This window comes from Procambarus clarkii, unplaced genomic scaffold (genome assembly GCF_040958095.1).
Source record: "Procambarus clarkii isolate CNS0578487 unplaced genomic scaffold, FALCON_Pclarkii_2.0 HiC_scaffold_129, whole genome shotgun sequence".
Lineage (NCBI taxonomy): Eukaryota > Metazoa > Arthropoda > Malacostraca > Decapoda > Cambaridae > Procambarus > Procambarus clarkii.
In genome coordinates this window covers 309,878-337,717 of record NW_027189162.1, presented here as the reverse complement: position 1 = coordinate 337,717, position 27,840 = coordinate 309,878, and the positions used below count along the sequence as shown (strand labels likewise).

At 48.0% G+C, this 27,840-nt stretch overlaps 1 long non-coding RNA gene across 1 annotated transcript in view; it reads right to left on the bottom strand.

Annotated features, from left to right (window-relative positions):
* The window catches only part of LOC138360900 (uncharacterized), a 151,667-nt gene that overhangs the window by 57,735 nt on the left and 66,092 nt on the right, over positions 1-27,840 (bottom strand). The window contains exon 2 of the long non-coding RNA XR_011226708.1: positions 27,409-27,531. This is a non-coding gene — a long non-coding RNA (uncharacterized lncRNA). The remainder of the gene's footprint in view (positions 1-27,408; positions 27,532-27,840) is intronic.

The window sequence follows — 27,840 nt, the reverse complement described above, 5'->3', positions numbered from 1 at the left end:
GTTGGTATACCCGAAAGTTGCTATACCTGGCAGGTGGTATACCAAGCAGGTGGTATATCCGGCAGTTAGTATACCCAGCAGGTGATATTCCCAACAGGTGAAATACCCAGCAGGTGGAATACCCAGCAGGTGGAGTACACAGCAGGTGGAATACCCAGCAGGTGGAGTACACAGCAGGTTGTATACCCAGCAGGTCGTATTCCCAGCAGGTTGAATATCCAGCTGGTGGTGAACCCAGCAGGTGGTATACCCAGCAGGTGATATACCCAACAGGTGGTATACTCAGCAGGTGGTATACCCAGCAGGTGGTATACCCAGCAGGTGATATACCCAGCAGGTTATATACCCAGCAGGTTATATACCCAGCAGGTGGTATAACCAGCAGGTGGTATACCCAGCAGGTGGTATACCCAGCAGGTGGAATACCCAGCTGGTATTATACCCGGCAGTTCGTATACCCGACAGTTGGTATACCCAGCAGTTGGTATACCAAGCAGGTGGTATACCCGGAAGTTGATATACCCGGAAGTTGATATACCCAGAAGGTGATATACCCGGCAGTTACCCAAAATAACCAGCAGTTGGTATACGCAGCAGTTGATATACCCTACAGGTGGTATACCCAGCATTTGGTATACCCAGCAGTTGGTATACCCGGAAGGTGGTATACCCGGCAGTTGTTATACCCATCAGTTGGTATATCCAGCAGGTGGTATAGCCAGCAGGTGGTACACCCAGCATGTGGTATACCCAGCAGGTGTTATACCCGGAAGGTGTTATACCCAGTAGGTCGTATACCCAGCAGGTGGTTTACCCGGCAGTAGGTATAACTAGTAGGTGGTATACCCGGCAGGTGGTATACCCGGCAGTTGGTATACCCATTAGATGGTATACCCAATTGATGGTATACCCAGTAGGTGGTATACCCAATTGATAGTAAACCCAGTAGGTGGTATACCCAGCAGGTGGTATTCCCGGCAGTTGTTATACCCAGCAGTTGGTATATCTAGCAGGTAGTATAGCCAGCAGTTGGTACACCCAGCATGTGGTATACGCAGCAGGTGGTATACCCGGAAGGAGGTATATCCGGCAGTTGGAACAACCAGTAGGTCGTATACCTGGCAGGTGGTTTACCCGGCAGTTGGTATAAGTAGTAGGTGGTATACCCGGCAGGTGGTATACCCGGCAGTTGGAATACCCAGTAGGTGGTATACCCAGTAGGTGGTATACATAGCAGGTGAAATACCCAGCAGGTGGTATACCCGGAGGTTGGTATACCCAGCAGGTGGAATACACAGCAGATTGTATACCCAGCAGGTCTTATTGCCAGAAGGTTGAATATCCAGCAGGTGGTGTACCTAGCAGGTGGTATTCTCAGCAGGTGGTTTACCCAGCAGGTGGTATACCCAGCAGGATGTAGGCCCAGCTGGTGGTATACCAAGATGGAATTATGCTTAGCATGTTGTTTACCCAGAGGGTTGTATACCCAGTAAGTGAAATACTAAGCAGGTGGTATACCCAGCAGGTAGTATACCCAGCAGGAGGTATACCCAGCAGGTTGTATATCCAGCAGGATGTATACCCTGCTGGTGATATACCTAGCAGGTGATATACCCAGCAGGTTGTATACTCAGCAGGTGGTATACCCAGCAGGTGATATACCTAGCAGGTGGTATACCTAGCAGGTGGTATACCCAGCAGGGTGCATACCCATCAGGTGGTATACCCAGCTGATAGTATACCTAGCAGGTTGAATACCCACTAGGTGCTAATACACAACAGGTTGTATACCCAGCAGTTCGTATTCCCAGCAGGTTGAATATCCAGCAGGTGGTGTACCCTGCAGGTTGTATACCCAGCAGGTTGTACTCACCTAATTGTACTCACCTAATTGTGCTTGCGGGGGTTGAGCTTTGGCTCTTTGGTCCCGCCTCTCAACTGTCAATCAACTGGTGTACAGATTCCTGAGCCTACTGGGCTCTATCATATCTACATTTGAAACTGTGTATGGAGTCAGCCTCCACCACATCACTTCCTAGTGCATTCCATTTATTAACTACTCTGACACTGAAAAAATTCTTTCTAACGTCTCCGTGGCTCATCTGGGTACTAAGTTTCCACCTGTGTCCCCTTGTTCGTGTCCCACCCGTGCTGAAGAGTTTGTCTTTGTCCACCCTGTCAATTCCCCTGAGAATTTTGTAGGTCGTTATCATGTCTCCCCTTACTCTTCTGTTTTCCAGGGATGTGAGGTTCAGCTCCTTTAGCCTTTCCTCGTAGCTAAATCCTCTCAGTTCCGGGACGAGCCTGGTGGCATACCGCTGAATCTTCTCTAACTTTGTCTTGTGTTTAACTAGGTATGGACTCCAGGCTGGAGCTGCATACTCCAGGATTGGTCTTACATAAGTGGTATACAGGGTTCTGAAAGATTCCTTACACAAGTTTCTGAAGGCAGTTCTTATGTTGGCCAGTCTAGCATATGCCGCTGATGATATTCTTTTGATGTGGGCCTCTGGGGACAGGTTCGGTGTGATATCAACCCCCAGATCCTTCTCTCTATTTGATTCTTGCAGGATTTCCCCTCCCAGATGATACCTTGTGTTCAGCCACCTGCTCCCTTCGCCTAATTTCATCACCTTACACTTTCCAGAATTGAACTTCAGCAGCCATTTTCTAGACCATTCCTCCAGTTTATCCAGGTCATCCTGTTTTCTCTGTCTATCTTCATCCGTCTTGATTCTTCTCATAATTTTTGCATCATCAGCAAACATCGAGAGGAATGAGTCTATACCCTCTGGAAGATCGTTCACATATATTAGAAACAGGATGTGTCCAAGTACTGAGCCCTGTGGGACTCCGCTGGTGACATCTCGCCACTCTGATGTCTTCCCCCTCACCGTTACTCGCTGTTTCCTGTTGCTTAAGTACTCCCTTATCCACTGGAGCACCTTCCCTTTTACTCCTGCCTGTTGCTCCAACTTTTTTAACAGCCTTTTATGGGGTACTGTGTCAAAGGCTTTTTGGCAATCCAGGAAAATGCAGTCGGCCCACCCTTCTCTTTCCTGCCTAATTTTCGTTGCCTGGTCATAAAATTCTATTAAACCTGTGAGGCACGATTTACCATCTCTGAACCCATGTTGGTGGTGCGTTACAAAGTTATTTCCCTCCAGATGCTCTACGAGCCTTTTCCTCACGATCTTCTCCAGCACCTTGCATGGTATACAAGTTAAGGAAACTGGCCTGTAATTCAGTGCTTCTTGCCTGTCACCCTTTTTGTATATTGGGACCACGTTAGCTGTCTTCCAACTTTCTGGTAAGTCTCCTGTTTCCAGTGACGTGTTATACACCATAGAGAGTGGCACACTTAGTGCTTCTGCACCTTCCTTTAGTATCCATGGTGAGATTCTATCAGGCCCAACAGCCTTTGTCACATCTAGCTCCAGCAGACACCTTTTGACCTCATCACTGGTGAGGTCAAATTCCTCCAAGGTTGCTTGGTTTGCCGCCTCATTTAGTGCAGGGGCTTCTCCTTGTTCTATTGTGAAGACCTCCTGGAATCTCTTGTTGAGTTCTTCACACACCTCCTTGTCATTCTCTGTGTATCTGTTCTCCCCTTTCCGCAGCTTCATCACTTGTTCCTTCACTGCTGTTTTCCTCCTGATATGGCTGTGGAGCAGCTTTGGTTGGGTCTTGGCTTTACTCGCGATGTCATTTTCAAACTGTCTCTCTGCTTCCCTCCTCACTCTGATGTACTCATTTCTGGCCCTCTGGTATCTCTCCCTGCTCTCTGGTGTTCTGTTATTTCTGTAGTTTCTCCATGTTCTTTTACTCAGTTGTTTCGCTACCTTACATTCCTGGTTGAACCATGGGTTTTTCTGTTGTTTTTCGTTTTTCTCCTTTTGGACGGGGATAAACCTGTCTGCAGCTTCCTGGCACTTTTGGGTGACAATATCCATCATGACCTGCACATTCTTGTCTCTAAGTTCTGTTTCCCATGGTATTCCCCTGAGGAAGTTCCTCATCTCGTCATATTTTCCTCTTCGGTAATTCAGTCTTTTCCCCTCCACTCCCATCCTTGGATAGGTTATCCCTACCTCCACCAAGTACTCAAAGGTCAGTACACTGTGGTCACTCATTCCTATGGGGGCTTCAACTTTGACTTCCCTTATTTCTGACTCATTCAGGGTGAATATTAAGTCGAGTCTAGCTGGTTCATCATTGCCTCTCATTCTTGTGGGTTCCTTGACATGCTGGCTCAGAAAATTCCTTGTTGCCACTTCCAAGAGTTTACCTCGCCACGTATCTGCACCACCATGTGGGTCCCCATTCTCCCAGTCTATCTTTCCATGGTTGAAATCACCCATGATTAAGAGTCTTGAGCCATTCCTGCAGGCAACTGAAGCTGCTCTCTCTATTATATTAATGGTTGCCATGTTGTTCCTATCAAACTCTTGTCTAGGTCTTCTGTCATTTAGGGGAGGGTTGTAAATGACTGTCACTATTATCTTAGGTCCACCCATTGTTATAGTTCCTGTTATGTAATCTCTGAATCCGTCACAGCCCGGAATTTCCATCTCATCAAAACTCCAGTCCTTCCTTATCAGCAGGGCCACTCCTCCACCTCCTCTCCCTTCCCTCTCTTTCCTTACTATATAGTAGTCCTTTGGAAACACAGCATCTGTTATGACTCCTGACAATTTTGTTTCTGTTAGTCCTATTACATCAGGGTTTTCTTCTTGCACCCTTTCTGCCAGTTCACTTGCTTTATTGGTAATCCCATCAATGTTTGAGTACATTACCTTGAAGCTCACTTTCTTATATCCAATTTCACCCACACTCCCTACAAGTGTAGGAGGTTGTTCTATGGTCATTGCTACTTGGGTAGGCTCCTCCTCCTGTGAGGTAGTTGCCAGGGGTTCAGGGGGAGGTGGAGTGGGGGGTGGAGGGCTTAGGTCTTCCTCAGGCCTGCTTGGGTCAGGAAGAAGTCCTGGGGGTGAGGGAGCAGGGATTGCTTGGGGAGAAGGCACGCCCTCCTGCGGTGTAGTTGACAGGGGTTTGGAGGGAGGTGGAGTGGGGGATAGAGGGCTTTGGTCTTTGCTCAGGCCTGCAATATCAGGCCCCTGATATTGAGCAGGGAGAAGACCAGGGGCTGGGAAAGCAGGGGCTACTTGGGGTGAGGGGAGGGGGAGGATTTGGGTTTCATGATGGGCATTATGCAGGGGCAAGGAAGGGTTTGTGCTGGGGGGTAGGGAGGGCCCTATTGGGTGGTGGACTGGGGTGTTGCATTCCCCCCCTGGGGTTCCTCTGTTGCTGGATTGGGGTTCCCCACTCCCCTCTGGGATTGCTGGGTTGGAGGCTGAGGTTCCCTGGCTCTCTTCCCTCGCCTTGCGCCATTTCCTTGCATCTGCTGCCCTTACTATCTCGTCTCTGGTCATGTCCCTCTGAACATATACCTCTTTGTAGTTCCTTGCATACCTCAGTTTGCTCTTCCTTACTAGAATGTCCTCTTTGATGTCCTCGCTCTTGTATACTACCTTGATCAATCTTTTTTTGTCTCTGTTGTACTGGCCAATCCGGAAAAACTGTTCTATGTCTCGTTCAGCCCCTTCCATTCCTATCTCCTTTAATATCCCTGCCACTGCAGCTTTGTCTTTAGTCCTCGTTTCCTCCCTTGTGGAGCCCTCTTGTTCCTTGACACCTACCACTACTACAGCTCTTTTCCTTTCCATTAGCTGGCTTGTGCATCTAGCTGCCTCCTGTGAGGTTACTGCTTTCATTACAACTTCCTTGACTGTGGACATTGCTCCTGGGCTCTTGAGCATTTCAGCAAAGGTTGGGCCAATTGTAGGGGTCACTGCCATAGCTACATCTCCTGGCACCTGGGGGTTGGTCCCCTGGGCCAGAGTCTGAGGAGGGCCTGTTTTTAGGCTTTTTATCTCCTCTTGTGCTGCACTTAGTTCTATCTGCAGCTTACATATAGTTTCCCTCAGGTCCTTCAATTCCCCACTGACTTCCTTCCATGCCTTAGCAATCATCTCCATGAATGACTCATCCAGTCCCTCTCCTCCAGCTTCATTCTGTTGTCTTACCATCCCGCTTGTCCTGTGTGTGTGTGTGTGTGTGTGTGTGTGTGTGTGTGTGTGTGTGTGTGTATGTGTGTGTGTGTGTGTGCGTGTGTGTGTGTCCGTGTGTGTCTTTGTGTGCGTGTGTGTGTGTGTGTGTGTGTGTGTGTGTGTGTGTGTGTGTGTGTGTGTGTGTGTGTATTTGTGTGTGTGTGTTTACTAGTTGTGTTTTTGCGGGGGTTGAGCTTTGCTCTTTCGGCCCGCCTCTCAACTGTCAATCAACTGTTTACTACTTTATTTTTTTTTCCCCACACCACACACACACACCCCAGGAAGCAGCCCGTGACAGCTGACTAACTCCCAGGTACCTATTTACTGCTAGGTAACAGGGGCACTTAGGGTGAAAGAAACTTTGCCCATTTGTTTCTGCCTCGTGCGGGAATCGAACCCGCGCCACAGAATTACGAGTCCTGCGCGCTATCCACCAGGCTACGAGGCCCCCATGGTAGTGTGTGTGTGTGTGTGTGTGTGTGTGTGTGTGTGTGTGTGTGTGTGTGTGTGTGTGTGCGTGTGTGTGTGTGTGTGTGTGCGTGCGTGTGTGTGTGCGTGTGTGTGCGCGTGTGTGCGTGTGCGTGTGTGTGTGTGTGTGTGTGTGTGTGTGTGTGTGTGTTGGGTGCGGGGGTGTTTGTGTATAGGGGAAGGGGTAGGGGGGTGTCTTGGGGCAGTGTAAGGCGTGGGAAGGTGAGGGGTGAGGATGGAGAGCGGTCACCAGGGTATCATGTGTCAAGCCCCACCCAAGTGAGCCACGGAGTTGTATATTTGAGATATTGAGACCTACTTTAAATTAGGTATTTTAAGTCACTCTGTACACCTTATTGATGACCTAGAGAGGGGTACCTACCGTCAGCTCACCCCGAGCAAGCAAGCCTAGGTGAGTTTGAAGAGATGTCCTTATGACGGGGGTAACATTCGTTCCTATCTTCCTCACTGGTCGTCACCACTATGTGCACTTAGCATACGATCCTAAACGGTGCACACACTTCAGGGGATCAATCACTAAGTATGCTACAATTCGCCTCACAACACATTACTCACCATTACTTACTTGTATACTCAGAATGTGGTTTACCCAGTAGGTGGTATACCCAGCAGGTTGTATACCCAGCAGGTAGTATACCCAGGAGGTGGTATACCCAGGAGGTTGTATACCCAGCAGGTGATATACCCAGCAGGTGATATATCCAGCAGGTGATATATCCAGCAGGTTGTATAAACAGCAGGTGGTATACCCAGCGAGTAGTATACCTAGCAGGTGGTATACCTTACAGGTAGTATACCCAGCAGGTAGTAAATCTAGCAGGTGGTATACACAGCAGGTAGTATACCCAGTAGGTGATTACCCAGCAGGTAGTATACCCAACAGGTGACATACCTAGCAGGTGGTATACCCAGTAGGTAGTATACCCAGCAAGTTGTATACCCAGCAGGAGATATACCCAGCCGGTGGTATACCCATCAGGTATTATACCCAGAAGGTTGTATACACGGCTGGTAGTATACCCAGCAGGAGGTATACCCAGCAGGTGGTATACCCAGCAGGATGTATACCCAGCAGTTGATATACCTAACAGGTTATATACCCAGCAGGTGGTATACCCAGCAGGTGGTATACCCAGCAGGTGATATACCCAGCAGGTGGTATACCTAGCAGGTGGTATACCCAGCAGGATGTATACCCATCAGGTGGTATACTTAGCTGATAGTATACCTAGCAGGTTGAATACCCACCAGGTGGAATACACAACAGGTTGTATGCCCAGCAGGTCGTATTCTCAGCAGGTTGAATATCCAGCAGGTGGTGTACTCAGCAGGTTGTATACTCAGCAGGTGGTTTACCCAGTAGGGGTTATACCCATCATGTTGTATACCCAGAAGGTGATATACCCAGCAGGTTGCATACCCAGCAGGTTGCATACCCAGCAGGATGTATACCCATCAGGTGGTATACCCGGCAGTTGGTATACCCAGCAGTTGGTATATTCAGCAGGTGGTATACCCAGCAGGTGGTACACCCAGCATGTGGTATACCAAGCAGGTGGTATACCCGGAAGGTGGTATACCCGGCAGGTGGTATTCCCGGCAGTTGGTATACCTAGTAGGTGCTATACCCGGCAGGTGGTATACCCAGCAGTTGGTATACCCAGTAGGAGTTATACCCAGCAGTTGGTATACCCAGTAGGTGGTATACTCAACAGTTGGTATACCCAGTAGGTGGTATACCCGGCAGTTGGTATACCCAGCAGTTGGTATACCCAGCAGTTGGTATACCCAGTAGGTGTTAAACCGGCAGGTGATAAAACCGGCTATTTGTATACCCAGCAGGTCGTATTCCCAGCAGGTTGAATATCCAGCAGGTGGTGTACCCAGCAGGTGGTATACCCGGCAGTTTGTATGCCCAGCAGGTAGTATACACAGCAGGTGGTATGCCCAGCAGGTGGAATACACAGCAGATTGTATACACAGCAGGTCGTATTCCCAGAAGGTTGAATATCCAGCAGGTGGTGTACCTAGCAGGAGGTATTCTCCGCAGGTGGTTTACCCAGGATGTTGTATACCCAGCAGGTGGTATACCCTGCAGGATATATGCCCAGCAGGTGGTATAACCAGCTGGTAGTATACTTACCAGGTTGTATACCCAGAGAGTTGTATATCCAGTAAGTGAAATACACAGCCGGTGGTATACCCAGTAGGTAGTATACCTAGCAGGTGATATTCGCAGCAGGTATTATACCCAGCAGGTGGTATACCCAGCAGGTGGTATTCCCAGCAGGTGGTATACCCTGCAGGTAGTATATCCAGCAGGTGGTATACCCAGCAGGTTATATACGCCACATGTGGTATACCCAGCAGTTGGTATACCCAGCGGAAGATATACCCAGCAGGTTGTGTACCCAGCAGGTGGTATACCCAGCAGGTAGTATACCCAGCAGGTGGTATACCCAGCAGTTGGTTTACCCAACAGATGGTATACCCAGCAGTTGGTTTACCCAACAGGTGGTATACCGGCAGTTGGTTTACCCAGCAGTTGGTATACCCAGCAGTTGGTATACCCGAAAGTTGGTATACCAGTTAGGTGGTATACCATGCAGGTGGTATACCCGGCAGTTAGTATACCCAGCAGGAGGTATACCCAGCAGGTGAAATACCCAGCAGGTGTTATACCCAGCAGGTGGAATACACATCAGGTTGAATATCCAGCAGGTGGTGTACCCAGCAGGTGGTATACCCAGCAGTTGGTATACCCGGCAGTTGGTATACCCAGCAGGTGGTATACCCAGCAGGTGGTATACTCAGCAGGTGGAATACACAGCAGGTTGTATACCCAGCAGGTCGTATATCCAGCAGGTTGAATATCCAGCAGGTGTTGTACTCAGCAGGTGGTATACCCAAATGGTGGTATACCCGGCAGTTGGTATACCCAGCAGGTGGTATACCCAGCAGGTGAAACACCCAGCAGGTGGAATACCCAGCAGGTCAAATACCCAGCAGTTGGTTTACCGAACAGGTGGTATACCGGGCAGTTGGTATACCCAGCAGGTAGTATACCCAGCAGTTGGTATACCCGAAAGTTGGTATACCAGTTAGGTGGTATACCCGGCAGTTAGTATACCCAGCAGGAGGTATACCCAACAGGTGAAATACCCAGCAGGTGTTATACCCAGCAGGTGGAATACACATCAGGTTGAATATCCAGCAGGTAGTGTACCCAGCAGGTGGTATACCCAGCAGTTGGTATACCCGGCAGTTGGTATACCCAGCAGGTGGTATACTCAGCAGGTGGAATACACAGCAGGTTGTATACCCAGCAGGTCGTATTTCCAGCAGGTTGAATATCCAGCAGGTGTTGTACTCAGCAGGTGGTATACCCAAATGGTGGTATACCCAGCAGGTGGTATACCCAGCAGGTGGTATACCCAGCAGGTGAAACACCCAGCAGGTGGAATACCCAGCAGGTGGTATACTCAGCAGGTGGAATACACAGCAGATTGTATACCCAGCAGGTCTTATTGCCAGAAGGTTGAATATCCAGCAGGTGGTGTACCTAGCAGGTGGTATTCTCAGCAGGTGGTATTCTCAGCAGGTGGTTTACCCAGCAGGTTTTATTCCCAGCAGGTTGTATACCCAGCAGGTGGTATACCCAGCAGGATGTAGGCCCAGCTTTTGGTATACCCAGCTGGTATTATGCTTAGCATGTTGTTTACCCAAAGGGTTGTATACCCAGTAAGTGAATTACTCAGCAGGTGGTATACCCAGAAGGTTGTATACACAGCTGGTAGTATACCTAGCAGGTGTTATACCCGGCAGTTAGTATACCCAGCAGGATGTATACCCTGCTGGTGATATACCTAGCAGGTTGTATACCCAGCAGGTGGTATACCCAGCAGGTGGTATACCCAGCAGGTGATACACCCAGCAGGTGGTATACCTAGCAGGTGGTATACCCAGCAGGATGTATACCCAGCAGGTGGTATACCCAGCTGATAGTATACCTAGCATGTTGAATACCCACTAGGTGCAATACACAGCAGGTTGTATACCCAGCAGTTCGTATTCCCAGCAGGTTGAATATCCAGCAGGTGGTGTACCCTGCAGGTTGTATACCCAACAGGTTGTATTCTCAGAATGTGGTTTACCAAGTAGGTGGTATACCCAGCATGTTTTATACCCAGCAGGTGGTATACCCAGCAAATTGCATACCCAGCAGATGGTATACCCAGCAGGATGTATACACATCAGGTGGTATACCTAGCTGATAGTATACCCAGCAAGTTTTATACCCAGCAATTGAAATACTCAGCAGGTGGTATACCCAGCAGGTAATATACCTAGCTGGTGGTATACAAGAAGGAGGTATACCCACCAGAGGGTATACCCAGCAGTTTGTATACCCAGTAGGTTGTATACCCAGCAGGTGATATACCCAGGAGGTTGTATACCCAGCAGGTGATATACCCAGCAGGTGATATATCCAGCAGGTTGTATACATAGCAGGTGGTGTACCCAGCAAGTAGTATACCTAGCAGGTGGTATACCTTACAGGTAGTATACCCAGCAGGTAGTAAATCTAGCAGGTGGTATGCACAGCATGTAGTATACCCAGCAGGTAGTATACCCAGTAGGTGATTACCCAGCAGGTAGTATACCCAACAGGTGACATACCCAGCAGGTGGTATACCCAGCTGGTAGGATACCCAGCAGGTGGTATAGCTAACAGGATGTAAGCCCAACTGGTGGTATACCAAGCTGGTAGTATACTTAGTAGGTTGTATACCCAGAGGGTTGTATCTCCAGTAAGTGAAATACTGAGCAGGTGGTATACACAGCAGGTAGTATACCCAGCAAGTTGTATACCCAGCAAGTTGTATATCCAGCAGGAGATACACCCAGCCGGTGGTATACGCAGCAGGTAGGATACCCAGAAGGTTGTATACACAGCTGGTAGTATACCCAGCAGGTAGTATACCCAGCAGGAGGTATACCCAGCAGGTTGTATACCCAGCAGGTGATATACCTAACAGGTTATATACCCAGCAGGTTGTATATCAAGCAGGTGGTAATACCCAGCAAATGGTATACCCAGCAGGTGATATACCCAGCAGGTGGTATACCTAGCAGGTGGAATACCCAGCAGGATGTATACCCATCAGGTGGTATACCTAGCTGATAGTATACCTAGCAGGTAGAATTCCCACCAGGTGGAATACACAACAGGTTGTATATTCAGCTGGTCGTATTCCCAGCAGGTTGAATATCCAGCAGGTGGTGTACTCAGCAGGTTGTATACTCAGCAGGTGGTTTACCCAGTAGGTGTTATACCCAGCATGTTGTATACCCAGCAGGTGATATACCCAGAAGGTGATATACCCAGCAGGTTGCATACCCAGAAGGATGTATACCCATCAGGTGGTATACCTAGCAGTTGTTATACCCGGAAGGTGGTATACCCGGCAGTTAGTATAGCCAGCAGTTGGTATATCCAGCAGGTGGTATAGCCAGCAGGTGGTACCCCCAGCATGTTGTATACCCAGCAGGTGGTACCCCCAGCATGTGGTATACCCAGCATGTGGTATACCCGGAAGGTGGCATAACCGGCAGTTGGTATTCCCAGCAGTTGGTATATTCAGCAGGTGGTATTCCCGGCAGTTGGTATACCCAGTAGGTCGTATACCCGGCAGGTGGTATACCCAGTATGCCGTATACCCGGCAGGTGGTATTCCAAGCAGTTGGTATACCTAGTAGGTGGTATACTCAACAGTTGTTATACCCAGTAGGTAGTATACCCGGCAGTTGGTGTACCCAGCAGGTAGTATACCCAGCAGGTTGAATATCCAGCAGGTGGTGTACCCAGCAGGTGGTATACCCGGCAGTTGGTATACCCAGCAGGTGGTATACACAGCAGGTGAAATACCCAGCAGGTGGTATACCCAGCAGGTGGAATACACAGCAGATTGTATACACAGCAGATCGTATTCCCAGAAGGTTGAATATCCAGCAGGTGGTGTACCTAGCAAGTGGTTTACCCAGGATGTTGTATACCCAGCAAGTTGTATACCCAGCAGGTGGTATACCCTGCAGGATGTATGCCCAGCGGGTGGTATAACCAGCAGGTTGTATACCCAGAGAGTTGTATATCCAGTAAGTGAAATACCCAGCCGGTGGTATACCCAGCAGGTAGTATACCCAGAAGGTTGTATACACAGTTGGTATACCCAGCATTTGGTATACCCAGCAGGATGTATAACCAGCATGTGATATACCTAGCAGGTTATATACCCAGCAGGTCGTATACCAAGCAGGTGGTATATCCAGCAGTTGGTATACCCAGCAGGTGGTATACCCAGCAAGTGATATACCCAGGTGGTATACCCATCAGTTTGTATACCCAGCATGTAGTACACATAGCAGGTGGTATACATAGAAGGTTGTGTACCCAGCAGGTTGTATACCCAGCAGGTGGTATACCCTGCAGGTAGTATACCCAGCTGGTAGTATACCTAGCAGGTGATATTCGCAGCAGGTATTATACCCAGCAGGTGGTATTACCCAGCAGGTGGTATTACCCAGCAGGTGGTATACCCTGCAGGTAGTATACCCAGCAGGTGGTATACCCAGCAGGTGGTATACCCAGCAGGTGGTATACCCAGCAGGTTATATACGCCACATGTGGTATACCCAGCAGTTGGTATACCCAGCGGAATATATACCCAGCAGGTTGTGTACCCAGCAGGTGGTATACCCAGCAGGTAGTATACCCAGCAGGTGGCTATACCCAGCAGTTGGTTTACCCAACATATGGTATACCGGCAGTTGGTTTACCCAGCAGTTGGTATACCCAGCAGTAGGTATACCCGAAAGTTGGTATACGAGTTAGGTGGTATACCTGGCAGTTAGTATACCCAGCAGGAGGTATACCCAGCAGGTGTTATACCCAGCAGGTGGAATACACATCAGGTTGAATATCCAGCAGGTGGTGTACCCAGCAGGTGGTATACCCAGCAGTTGGTATACCCGGCAGTTGGTATACCCAGCAGGTGGTATACCCAGCAGGTGGTATAATCAGCAGGTGGAATACACAGCAGGTTGTATACCCAGCAGGTCGTATTTCCAGCAGGTTGAATATCCAGCAGGTGTTGTACTCAGCAGGTGGTATACCCAAATGGTAGTATACCCGGCAGTTGGTATACCCAGCAGGTGGTATACCCAGCAGGTGAAACACCCAGCAGGTGGAATACCCAGCAGGTCAAATACCCAGCATGTGGTATACCCAGCAGTTGGTTTACCGAACAGGTGGTATACCGGGCAGTTGGTTTACCCAGCAGTTGGTATACTTAGCAGGTAGTATACCCAGCAGTTGGTATACCCGAAAGTTGGTATACCAGTTAGGTGGTATACCCGGCAGTTAGTATACCCAGCAGGAGGTATACCCAGCAGGTGAAATACCCAGCAGGTGTTATACCCAGCAGGTGGAATACACGTCAGGTTGAATATCCAGCAGGTGGTGTACCCAGCAGTAGGTATACCCAGCAGTTGGTATACCCGGCAGTTGGTATACCCAGCATGTGGTATACCCAGCAGGTGGTATACTCAGCAGGTTGTATACCCAGCAGGTCGTATTTCCAGCAGGTTGAATATCCAGCATGTGTTGTACTCAGCAGGTGGTATACCCAAATGGTGGTATACCCAGCAGGTGGTATACCCAGCAGGTGGTATACCCAGCAGGTGAAACACCCAGCAGGTGGAATACCCAGCAGGTGGTATACTCAGCAGGTGGAATACACAGCAGATTGTATACCCAGGTCTTATTGCCAGAAGGTTGAATATCCAGCAGGAGGTGTACCTAGCAGGTGGTATTCTCAGCAGGTGGTTTACCCAGCAGGTTTTATTCCCAGCAGGTTGTATACCCAGCAGGTGGTATACCCAGCAGGATGCAGGCCCAGCTTTTGGTATACCCAGCTGGTATTATGCATAGCATGTTGTTTACCCAGAGGGTTGTATACCCAGTAAGTGAATTACTCAGCAGGTGGTATACCCAGAAGGTTGTATACACAGCTGGTAGTATACCTAGCAGGTGTTATACGCAGCAGTTAGTATACCCAGCAGGAGGTATACCCAGCAGTTGGATATCCAGCAGGATGTATACCCTGCTTGTGATATACCCAGCAGGATGTATACCCAGCAGTTGGTATACCCAGCTGATAGTATACCTAGCATGTTGAATACCCACTAGGTGCAATACACAGCAGGTTGTATACCCAGCAGGTCGTATTCCCAGCAGGTTGAATATCCAGCAGGTGGTGTACCCTGCAGGTTGTATACCCAACAGGTTGTATTCTCAGAATGTGGTTTACCAAGTAGGTGGTATACACAGCATGTTTTATACCCAGCAGGTGGTATACCCAGCAAGTTGCATACCCAGCAGATGGTATACCCAGCAGGATGTATACCCATCAGGTGGTATACCTAGCTGATAGTATACCCAGCAAGTTTTATACCCAGCAATTGAAATACTCAGCAGGTATTATACCCAGCAGGTAATATACCTAGCTGGTGGTATACAAGAAGGAGGTATACCCACCAGAGGGTATGCCCAGCAGTTTGTATACCCAGTAGGTTGTATACCCAGCAGGTGATATACCCTGCAGGTTGTATACCCAGCAGGTGGTATACCCTGCAGGTTGTATACCCAGCAGGTGGTATACCCAGGAGGTTGTATACCCAGCAGGTGATATACCCAGCAGGTGATATATCCAGCAGGTTGTATACATAGCAGGTGGTATACCCAGCAAGTAGTATACCTAGCAGGTGGTATACCTTACAGGTAGTATACCCAGCAGGTAGTAAATCTAGCAGGTGGTATGCACAGCATGTAGTATACCCAGCAGGTAGTATACCCAGCAGGTAGTATACCCAGCAGGTAGTATACCCAGTAGGTGATTACCCAGCAGGTAGTATACCCAACAGGTGACATACCCAGCAGGTGGTATACCCAGCTGGTAGGATACCCAGCAGGTGGTATAGCTAACAGGATGTACGCCAGGCATGGTGGTATACCAAGCTGGCAGTATACTTAGTAGGTTGTATACCCAGAGGGTTGTATCTCCAGTAAGTGAAATACTGAGCAGGTGGTATACACAGCAGGTATTATACCCAGCAAGTTGTATACCCAGCAAGTTGTATATCCAGCAGGAGATACACCCAGCCGGTGGTATACGCAGCAGGTAGTATCCCCAGAAGGTTGTATACACAGCTGGTAGTATACCCAGGAGGTAGTATACCCAGCAAGAGGTATACCCAGCAGGTGGTATACCCAGTAGGTGATATACCTAACAGGTTATATACCCAGCAGGTTGTATATCAAGCAGGTGGTATACCCAGCAAATGGTACACCCAGCAGGTGATATACCCAGCAGGTGGTATACCTAGCAGGTGGAATACCCAGCAGGATGTATACCCATCAGGTGGTATACCTAGCTGATAGTATACCTAGCAGGTAGAATTCCCACCAGGTGGAATACACAACAGGTTGTATATTCAGCTGGTCGTATTCCCAGCAGGTTGAATATCCAGCAGGTGGTGTACTCAGCAGGTTGTATACTCAGCAGGTGGTTTACCCAGTAGGTGTTATACCCAGCATGTTGTATACCCAGCAGGTGATATACCCAGAAGGTGATATACCCAGCATGTTGCATACCCAGCAGGTGGCACACCCAGAAGGATGTATACCCATCAGGTGGTATACCTAGCAGTTGTTATACCCGGAAGGTGGTATACCCGGCAGTTGGTATAGCCAGCAGTTGGTATATCCAGCAGGTGGTATAGCCAGCAGGTGGTATCCCCAGCATGTTGTATACCCAGCAGGTGGTACACCCAGCATGTGAAATACCCGGAAGGTGGTATACCCGGCAGTTGGTATTCCCAGCAGTTGGTATATTCAGCAGGTGGTATAGCCAGCATGTTGTATACCCAGCAGGTGGTACACCCAGCATGTGGTATACCCAGCATGTGGTATACCCGGAAGGTGGCATAACCGGCAGTTGGAATTCCCAGCAGTTGGTAAACCCAGCAGGTGGTATTCCCGGCAGTTGGTATACCCAGTAGGTCGTATACCCGGCAGGTGGTATACGCAGTATGCCGTATACCCGGCAGGTGGTATTCCCGGCAGTTGGTATACCTAGTAGGTGCTATACCCGGCAGGTGGTATACCCAATAGGAGTTATACCCAGCAGTTGGTATTCCCAGTAGGTGGTATACTCAACAGTTGTTATACCCAGTAGGTAGTATACCCGGCAGTTGGTATACCCAGCAGGTAGTATACCCAGCAGGTTGAATATCCAGCAGGTGGTGTACCCAGCAGGTGGTATACCCGGCAGTTGGTATACCCAGCAGGTGGAATAAACAGCAGATTGTATACACAGCAGATCGTATTCCCAGAAGGTTGAATATCCAGCAGGTGGTGTACCTAGCAAGTGGTATTCTCAGCAGGTGGTTTACCCAGGATGTTGTATACTCAGCAAGTTGTATACCCAGCAGGTGGTATACCCTGCAGGATGTATGCCCAGCGGGTGGTATAACCAGCAGGTTGTATACCCAGAGAGTTGTATATCCAGTAAGTGAAATACCCAGCCGTTGGTATACCCAGCAGGTAGTATACCCAGAAGGTTGTATACACAGTTGGTATACCCAGCAGGATGTATAACCAGCATGTGATATACCCAGCAGGTCGTATACCAAGCAGGTGGTATACCCAGCAGTTGGTATACCCAGCAGGTGGTATACCCAGCAAGTGATATACCCAGAAGGTGGTATACCCATCAGTTTGTATACCCAGCATGTAGTACACCTAGCAGGTGGTATACATAGAAGGTTGTGTACCCAGCAGGTTGTATACCCAGCAGGTGGTATACCCTGCAGGTAGTATACCCAGCAGGCTGTATACACAGCTGGTAGTATACCTAGCAGGTGATATACGCAGCAGGTAGTATACCCAGCAGGTGGTATTCCCAGCAGGTGGTATACCCAGCAGGTGGTATACCCAGCAGGTAATATACGCATCATGTGGTATACCCAGCAGTTGGTATACCCAGCCGAAGATATACCCAGCAGGTTGTGTACCCAGCAGGTGGTATACCCTGCAGGTAGTATACCCAGCAGGTGGTATACCCAGCAGGTGATATACGCAGCATGTGGTATACCCAGCAGTTGGTATACCCAACAGAAGATATACCCAGCAGGTTGTGTACCCAGCAGGTGGAATACCCAGCAGGTGGTATACCCAACAGGTGGTATACCCAGCAGGTAGTATACCCAGCAGGTGGTATACCAAGCAAGTGGTATACCCAGCAGGTGGTATACCCAGCAGTTGGTATACTTAGTAGGTGGTATACCGGGCAGTTGGTATACCCAGCAGGTGTTAATCTGGCAGGTGATAAACCCGGCAATTTGTATACCCAGCAGGTAGTATAGCCAGCAGTTGGTATACCCGAAAGTTGGTATACCAGTTAGGTGGTATACCATGCAGGTGGTATACCCGGCAGTTAGTATACCCAGCAGGTGAAATACCCAGCAGGTGGTATACCCATCAGGTAGTATACCGAGCAGGTGGTATACCCAGCAGGTATTAGACCCAGCAAGTGGTATACCCAGCAGTTGGTATACCCAGCAGGATGTATACCCAGCAAGTGATATACCCAGAAGGTGGTATACCCATCAGTTTGTATACCCAGCATATAGTACACCTAGCAGGTGGTATACATAGAAGGTTGTGTACCCAGTAGGTTGTATACCCAGCAGGTGGTATACCCTGCAGGTAGTATACCCAGCAGGTTGTATACACAGCTGGTAGTATACCTAGCAGGTGATATACGCAGCAGGTAGTATACCCAGCAGGTGATATACGCAGCAGGTATTATACCCAGCAGGTGGTATACCCAGCAAGTGGTATTCCCAGCAGGTGGTATACCCTGCAGGTAGTATTCCCAGCAGGTGGTATACCCAGCAGGGGATATACACAGCATGTGGTATACACAGCATGTGGTATACCCAGCAGTTGGTATACCCAGCAGAAGATATACCCAGCAGGTTGTGTACCCAGCAGGTGGTATACCCTGCAGGTGGTATACCCAGCAGGTGATATACGCAGTATGTGGTATACCCAGCAGTTGGTATACCCAGCAGGTTGTGTACCCAGCAGGTGGAATACCCAGCAGGTGGTATACCCAGCAGGTGGTATACCCAGCAGGTACTATACCCAGCAGGTGGTATACCCAGCAAGTGGTATACCCAGCAGGTGGTATACCCAGCAGTTGGTATACTTAGTAGGTGGTATACTGGGCAGTTGGTATACCCAGCAGGTGTTAATCTGGCAGGTGATAAACCCGGCAATTTGTATACCCAGCAGGTAGTATAGCCAGCAGTTGGTATACCCGAAAGTTGGTATACTAGTTAGTAGGTATACCAGTTAGGTGGTATACCCGGCAGTTAGTATACCCAGCAGGTGAAATACCCAGCAGGTGATATACCCATCAGGTAGTATACCGAGCAGGTGGTATACCCAGCAGGTATTAGACCCAGCAGGTGGTATACCCAGCAGTTGGTATACCCGGCAGTTGGTATACCCAGCAGGTGGTATACCCAGCAGGATGTATACCCAGCATTTGATATACCTAACAGGTTATATACCCAGCAGGTTGTATATCAAGCAGGTGGTATACCCAGCAGGTGGTATACCCAGCAGGTGATATACCCAGCAGGTGGTATACCTAGCAGGTGGTATACCCAGCAGGATGTATACCCATTAGGTGGTATACTTAGCTGATAGTATACCTAGCAGATTGAATACACAACAGGTTGTATACCCAGTAGGTCGTATTCCCAGCAGGTTGAATATCCAGCAGGTGGTGTACTCAGCAGGTTGTATACTCAGCAGGTGGTTTACCCAGTAGGTGTTATACCCATCATGTTGTATACCCAGAAGGTGATATACCCAGCAGGTTGCATACCCAGCAGGATGTATACCCATCAGGTGGTATACCCGGAAGGTTGTATACCCGGCAGTTGGTATTCCCAGCAGCTGGTACCCCCAGCATGTGGTATACCCAGCAGGTGGTACACCCAGCATGTGGTATACCCGGAAGGTGGTATACCTGGCAGTTGGTATACCCAGCAGTTGGTATATTCAGCAGGTGGTATAGCCAGCAGGTGGTACCCCATAGCATGTGGTATACCCAGCAGGTGGTACACCCAGCATGTGGTATACCAAGCAGGTGGTATACCCGGAAGGTGGTATACCCGGCAGTTGACTTACCCAGCAGTTGGTATACCCAGCAGGTGGTATTCCCGGCAGTTGGTATACCCAGTAGGTCGTATACCCGGCAGGTGGTATACCAAGTAGGTGCTATTCCCGGCAGGTGGTATACCCTGCAGTTGGTATACCCAGTAGGAGTTATACCCAGCAGTTGGTATACCCAGTAGGTGGTATACTCAACAGTTGGTATACCCAGTAGGTGGTATACCCGGCAGTTGGTATACCCAGTAGTTGGTATACCCAGCAGTTGGTATACCCAGCAGGTGTTAAACCGGCAGGTGATAAAACCGGCAATTTGTATACCCAGCAGGCCGTATTCCCAGCAGGTTAAATATCCAGCAGGTGGTGTACCCAGCAGGTGGTATACCCGGCAGTTTGTATGCCCAGCAGGTGGTATACACAGCAGGTGAAATACCCAGCAGGTGGTATGAACAGCAGGCGAAATACACAGCAGATTGTATACACAGCAGGTCGTATTCCCAGAAGGTTGAATATCCAGCAGGTGGTGTACCTAGCAGGTGGTATTATCAGCAGGTGGTTTACCCAGGATGTTGTATACCATGCAGGTGGTATACCCTGCAGGATATGTGCTCAGCGGGTGGTATAACCAGCTGGTAGTATACTTACCAGGTTGTATACCCAGAGAGCTGTATATCCAGTAAGTGAAATACCCAGCCGGTGGTATACCCAGTAGGTAGTATACCCAGAAGGTTGTATACACAGTTGGTAATATACCCAGCAGGAGGTATACCCAGTAGGTGGTATACCCAGCAGGATGTATAACCAGCATGTGATATACCTAGCAGGTTATATACCCAGCAGGTTGTATACCCAGCAGGTCGTATACCAAGCAGGTGGTACACCCAACATGTGATATACCCAGCAGTTGGTATACCCAGCAGGTGGTATACCCAGCAAGTGATATATCCAGAAGGTGGTATACCCAGCATGTAGTACACCTAGCAGGTGGTATACATTGAAGGTTGTGTACCCAGCAGGTTGTATACCCTGCAGGTAGTATACCCAGCAGGTTGTATACACAGATGGTAGTATACCTAGCAGGTGATATTTGCAGCAGGTATTATACCCAGCAGGTGGTATACCCAGCAGGTGGTATTCCCAGCAGGTAGTATACCCAGCAGGTGGTATACCCAGCAGGTTATATACGCAGCATGTGGTATACCCAGCAGTTGGTATACCCAGCGGAAGATATACCCAGCAGGTTGTGTACCCAGCAGGTGGTATACCCAGCAGGTAGTATACCCAGCAGTTGGTTTACCCAACAGGTGGTATACCGGGCAGTTGGTTTACCCAGCAGTTGGTATACCCGAAAGTTGATATACCATGCAGGTGGTATACCCAGCAGGAGGTATACCCAGCAGGTGAAATATCCAGCAGGTGTTATACCCTGCAGGTGGAATACACATCAGGTTGAATATCCAGCAGGTGGTGTACCCAGCAGGTTGTATACCCAGCAGTTGGTATACCCGGCAGTTGGTATACCCAGCAGGTGGTATACCCAGCAGGTGGTATACTCAGCAGGTGGAATACATAGCAGGTTGTATACCCAGCAGGTCGTATTTCCAGCAGGTTGAATATCCAGCAGGTGTTGCACTCAGCAGGTGGTATACCCAAATGGTGGTATACCCGGCAGTTGGTATACCCAGCAGGTGGTATACCCAGCAGGTGAAACACCCAGCAGGTGGAATACCCAGCAGGTGGTATACTCAGCAGGTGGAATACACAGCAGATTGTATACCCAGCAGGTCTTATTGCCAGAAGGTTGAATATCCAGCAGGTGGTGTACCTAGCAGGTGGTATTCTCAGCAGGTGGTTTACCCAGCAGGTTGTATTCCTAGCAGGTTGTATACCCAGCAGGATGTAGGCCCAGCTTTTGGTATACCCAGCTGGTATTATGCTTAGCATGTTGTTTACCCAGAGGGTTGTATACCCAGTAAGTGAATTACTCAGCAGGTGGTATACCCAGAAGGTTGTATACACAGCTGGTATTATACCTAGCAGGTGTTATACCCAGCAGGTAGTATACCCAGCAGGAGGTATACCCAGCAGTTGGATATCCAGCAGGATGTATACCCTGCTGGTGATATACCTAGCAGGTGATATACCCAGCAGGTTGTATACCCAGCAGGTGGTATACCCAGCAGGTGGTATACCCAGCAGGTGATACACCCAGCAGGTGGTATACCCAGCAGGATGTATACCCATCAGGTGGTATACCCAGCTGATAGTATACCTAGCAGGTTGAATACCCACTAGGTGCAATACACAGCAGGTTGTATACCCAGCAGTTCGTATTCCCAGCAGGTTGAATATCCAGGAGGTGGTGTACCCTGCAGGTTGTATACCCAACAGGTTGTATACTCAGAATGTGGTTTACCCAGCATGTTGTATACCCAGCAGGTGGTATACCCAGCAGGTGGTATACCCAGCAAGTTGCATACCCAGCAGATGGTATACCCAGCAGGATGTATACCCATCAGGTGGTATACCTAGCTGATAGTATACCCAGCAAGTTTTAAACCCAGCAATTGAAATACTCAGCAGGTGGTATACCCAGCAGGTAATATACGTAGCTGGTGGTATACAAGAAGGTGGTATACCCACCAGAGGGTATATACCCAGCAGTTTGTATACCCAGCAGTTTGTATACCCAGTAGGTTGTATACCCAGCAGGTGGTATACCCAGCAGGTGATATATCCAGCAGGTTGTATACATAGCAGGTGGTATACCCAGCAAGTAGTATACCTAGCAGGTGGTATACCTTACAGGTAGTATACCCAGCAGGTAGTAAATCTAGCAGGTGGTATACACAGCATGTAGTATACCCAGCAGGTAGTATACCCAACAGGTGACATACCCAGCAGGTGGTATACCCAGCTGGTAGGATACCCAGCAGGTGGTATACCCAACAGGATGTACGCCCAGCTGGTGGTATACCAAGCTGGTAGTATACTTAGTAGGTTGTATACCCAGAGGGTTGTATCTCCAGTAAGTGAAATACTGAGCAGGTGGTATACCCAGCAGGTAGTATTCCCAGCAAGTTGTATACCCAGCAAGTTGTATACCCAGCAGGAGATATACCCAGCCGGTGGTATACCCAGCAGGTAGTATACCCAGAAGGTTGTATACACAGCTGGTAGGTTACCCAGCAGGTAGTATACCCAGCAGGTGGTATTCCCGGCAGTTGGTATACCCAGTAGGTCGTATACCCGGCAGGTGGTATACCCATTATGCCGAATACCCGGCAGGTGGTATTCCCGGCAGTTGGTATACCTAGTAGGTGCTATACCCGGCAGGTGGTATACCCAGCAGTTGGTATACCCAGTAGGATTTATACCCAGCAGTTGGTATTCCCAGTAGGTGGTATTCTCAACAGTTGTTATACCCAGTAGGTAGTATACACAGCAGGTTGAATATCCAGCAGGTGGTATACCCAGCATGTGGTATACCCGGCAGTTGGTATACCCAGCAGGTGGTATACACAGCAGGTGAAATACCCAGCAGGTGGTATACCCAGCAGGTGGAATACACAGCAGATTGTATACACAGCAGATCGTATTCCCAGAAGGTTGAATATCCAGCAGGTGGTGTACCTAGCAGGTGGTTTACCCAGGATGTTGTATACCCAGCAAGTTGTATACCCAGCAGGTGGTATACCCTGCAGGATGTATGCCCAGCGGGTGGTATAACCAGCAGGTTGTATACCCAGAGAGTTGTATATCCAGTAAGTGAAATACCCAGCCGGTGGTATACCCAGCAGGTAGTATACCCAGAAGGTTGTATACACAGTTGGTAGTATACCCAGCAGGTGGTATACCCAGCAGGTAGTATACCCAGCAGGAGGTATACCCAGCATGATGTATAACCAGAATGTGATATACCTAGCAGGTTATATACCCAGCAGGTGGTATACCAAGCAGGTGGTATACCCAACATGTGATATACCCAGCAGTTGGTATACCCAGCAGGTGGTATACCCAGCAAGTGATATACCCAGAAGGTGGTATACCCATCAGTTTGTATACCCAGCATGTAGTATACCTAGCATGTACTCACCTAATTGTACTCACCTAATTGTGCTTGCGGGGGTTGAGCTTTGGCTCTTTGGTCCCGCCTCTCAACTGTCAATCAACTGGTGTACAGATTCCTGAGCCTACTGGGCTCTATCATACCTACATTTGAAACTGTGTATGGAGTCAGCCTCCACCACATCACTTCATGTGTGTTGTATGTGGTATACATAGAAGAATGTGTACCCAGCAGTTTGTATACCCAGCAGGTGGTATACCCTGCAGGTAGTATACCCAGCAGGTTGTATACACAGCTGGTAGTATACCTAGCAGGTGATATACGCAGCAGGTAGTATACCCAGCAGGTGATATACGCAGCAGGTAGTATACCCAGCAGGTGGTATACCCAGCAAGTGGTATTCCCAGCAGGTGGTATACCCTGCAGGTAGTATACCCAGCAGGTGATATACGCAGCATGTAGTATACCCAGCAGTTGGTATACCCAGCAGGTGGAATACCCAGCAGGTGGTATACCCAGCAGGTGGTATACCCAGCAGGTGGTATACCCAGCTGTTGGTATACTTAGTAGGTGGTATACCGGGCAGTTGGTATACCCAGCAGGTGTTAATCTGGCAGGTGATAAACCCGGCAATTTGTATACCCAGCAGGTAGTATACCCAGCAGTTGGTATACCAGTTAGGTGGTATACCATGCAGGTGGTATACCCGGCAGTTAGTATACCCAGCAGGAGGTATACCCAGCAGGTGAAATACCCAGCAGGTGGTATACCCATCAGGTAGTATACCGAGCAGGTGGTATACCGAGCAGGTGGTATACCCAGCAGGTATTAGACCCAGCAGGTGGTATACCCAGCAGTTGGTATACCCGGCAGTTGGTATACCCAGCAGGTGGTATACTCAGCAGGTGGAATAAACAGCAGGTTGTATACCCAGCAGGTCGTATTTCCAGTAGGTTGAATATCCAGCAGGTGGTGTACCCAGCAGGTGGTATACCCAGCAGGTAGTATACCGAGCAGTGTGGTATACCCAGCAGGTATTAGACCCAGCAGGTATTAGACCCAGCAGGTAGTAGACCTAGCAAGTGGTATAACTAGCAGGTAGTATACGGAGCAGGTAGTATACCCAGTAGGTTGTCGGATGGTAATCTTGGGCATAAAATGCTATGCCCAAGATTACCATCCGAGTGCCGGCGGGGAAGTGGTTCGAATAGCTTCGGCTATCACTTCCTTATGTCCAGTCATGATGGTCAAGCGGATTAAGGCGTCCTGTAGATACCAGTTGCGTTGCTCCTGGGAGTATGGGTTCGAGTCACTTCTGGGGTGTGAGTTTTCAGTCGCTTATAGTCCTGGGGACCATTCAGGCTTGTTTGCATTATATATATATATATATATATATATATATATATATATATATATATATATATAATGCAAACAAGCCTGAATGTTCCCCAGGAGTATAAGCGACTGAAAACTCACACCCCAGAAGTGACTCGAACCCATACACCCAGGAGCAAAGCAACTGGTATGTACAAGACGCCTTAATCCACTTGACCATCACGACCGGACATAATGAGGTGATAGCCGAAGCTATTTGAACCACCCCACCGCCGGCACTCGGATGGTAATCTTGGGCATAGCATTTTACCAAATCACCTCATTCTTTGGGGCACACGTGAGGAACACAAATGCGAACAAGCCTGAATGGTCCCCAGGACAATATGCAACTGAAAACTCACACCCCGGCGGTGGGGTGGTTCAAATAGCTTCGGCTATCACCTCATTATGTCCGGTCGTGATGGTCAAGTGGATTAAGGCGTCTTGTACATACCAGTTGCTTTGCTCCTGGGAGTATGGGTTCGAGTCACTTCTGGGGTGTTAGTTTTCAGTTGCATATTGTCCTGGGGACCATTCAGGCTTGTTCGCATTTGTGTTCCTCACGTGTGCCCCAAAGAATGAGGTGATTTGGTAAAATGCTATGCCCAAGATTACCATCCGAGTGCCGGCGGTGGGGTGGTTCAAATAGCTTCGGCTATCACCTCATTATGTCCGGTCGTGATGGTCAAGTTGATTAAGGCGTCTTGTACATACCAGTTGCTTTGCTCCTGGGAGTATGGGTTCGAGTCACTTCTGGGGTGTGAGTTTTCAGTTGCATATTGTCCTGGGGACCATTCAGGCTTGTTCACATATGTATATATGTATATATATATATATATGTATATATATATATATATATATATATATATATATATATATATATATATATAATGTTGTACCTAGTAGCCAGAACGTCGTACTAGGCCCACTATGGAAAGCCCGATTTGCCTAATAAGCCAAGTTTTCCTAAATTTATATATTTGTAAAAAAAATTTCTAATGAAATGATAAAGCTGTCCATTTTATTATGTATAAGTTAATTTGTTTAAATTTTAGTTAAAACTAACGTAGATATATGACCGAACCTAACAAACCCTACCTAAGCTAACCTAACCTATTTTAACGTAATCTAAACTAACACAAGTCAATAAATTATGGTCTTGATATAAAATAATAATACTAATTCAAATAAACTATTTGGAAAAAAATTATTGATAATAAAGAAAATCACTCGGCCTATTAGGCAAATCGGGCCTTGCATAGTAGGCCAAGAAGTGCGTTCTGTCTACTAGGTACCACATGTATTTATAAATATCCCTGCTAGAGCAGCATATAAACAATCAAACACTTTATATTCATCCGTGTAAAGTGTGTTATAGAATTGTTCTGCGAAGTTAACACTTATTTAACACTTAAAACACTTGGTCTAGTTTACACTTAAAACTATAATGTCAAAAGGTAAACTGACGACAAAAAGAAGTCAGTGAACAATTTTAAGTTTGTTCAAATCATGGTGAGAATCATTATGATCTAGTATGATGTTATAGGTCCTACACAACGTGTATTATGTTATGGGTCCTAGACAATGTGTATGATGTTAGGGGTCCTAGACAAGGTGTATGATGTTATGGGTCCTAGACAATGTGTATGATGTTATGGGTCCTAGACAACGTGTATGATGTTAGTGGTCCTAGACAACGTGTATGATGTTATGGGTCCTAGACAATGTGTATGATGTTATGGGTCGTAGACCACATGTATGATGTTATGGGTCCTAGACAATGTGTATGATGTTATGGGTCGTAGACAACATGTATGATGTTATGGGTCGTAGACAACATGTATGATGTTAGTGGTCCTAGACAATGTGTATGATGTTATGGGCCCTAGACAAGGTGTATGATGTTAGTGGTCCTAGACAACGTGTATGATGTTATGGGTCGTAGACAACATGTATGATGTTATGGGTCGTAGACAACATGTATGATGTTATGGGTCCTAAACAACGGGCAAGTTAACAACAATAATGGTCTAATAAACAAAAATGTAAACTATAGTTACCTTGTCGTAGATCTTACACAACTCATCGTATTTAGCGATGAGTTGATGGGGATCCTGGCCGGGTTGACGGAACTCTTCCAGAAACTTCCCAGTAATCTCCTCCATCTCGTTCGTGCTGCTCATCTGATGAATCAAACAAACCCAGCTTCAGTATTTTGGAAATTAAACGTCAATTCAGAAAAAAAGCTTCAAGAAATTAAATTGCACTTGATTATATACATCTCCTCCAGGATGGTATATGGGAAAAAAATAGAAAGAACATTTACACACTAAAAGATTCAAAAGTCCCAGGTGTGGATGGAATCCTATCCAAAGTCATAAAGGAACTGTCAGAAGAACTATGCCTACCACTGAAACTACTTTTCCCAAAATCTCTGACCCAATTGGGGTAGTTCCCCAAGATGGGAAATATGCAAATGTTACCCCTATTTT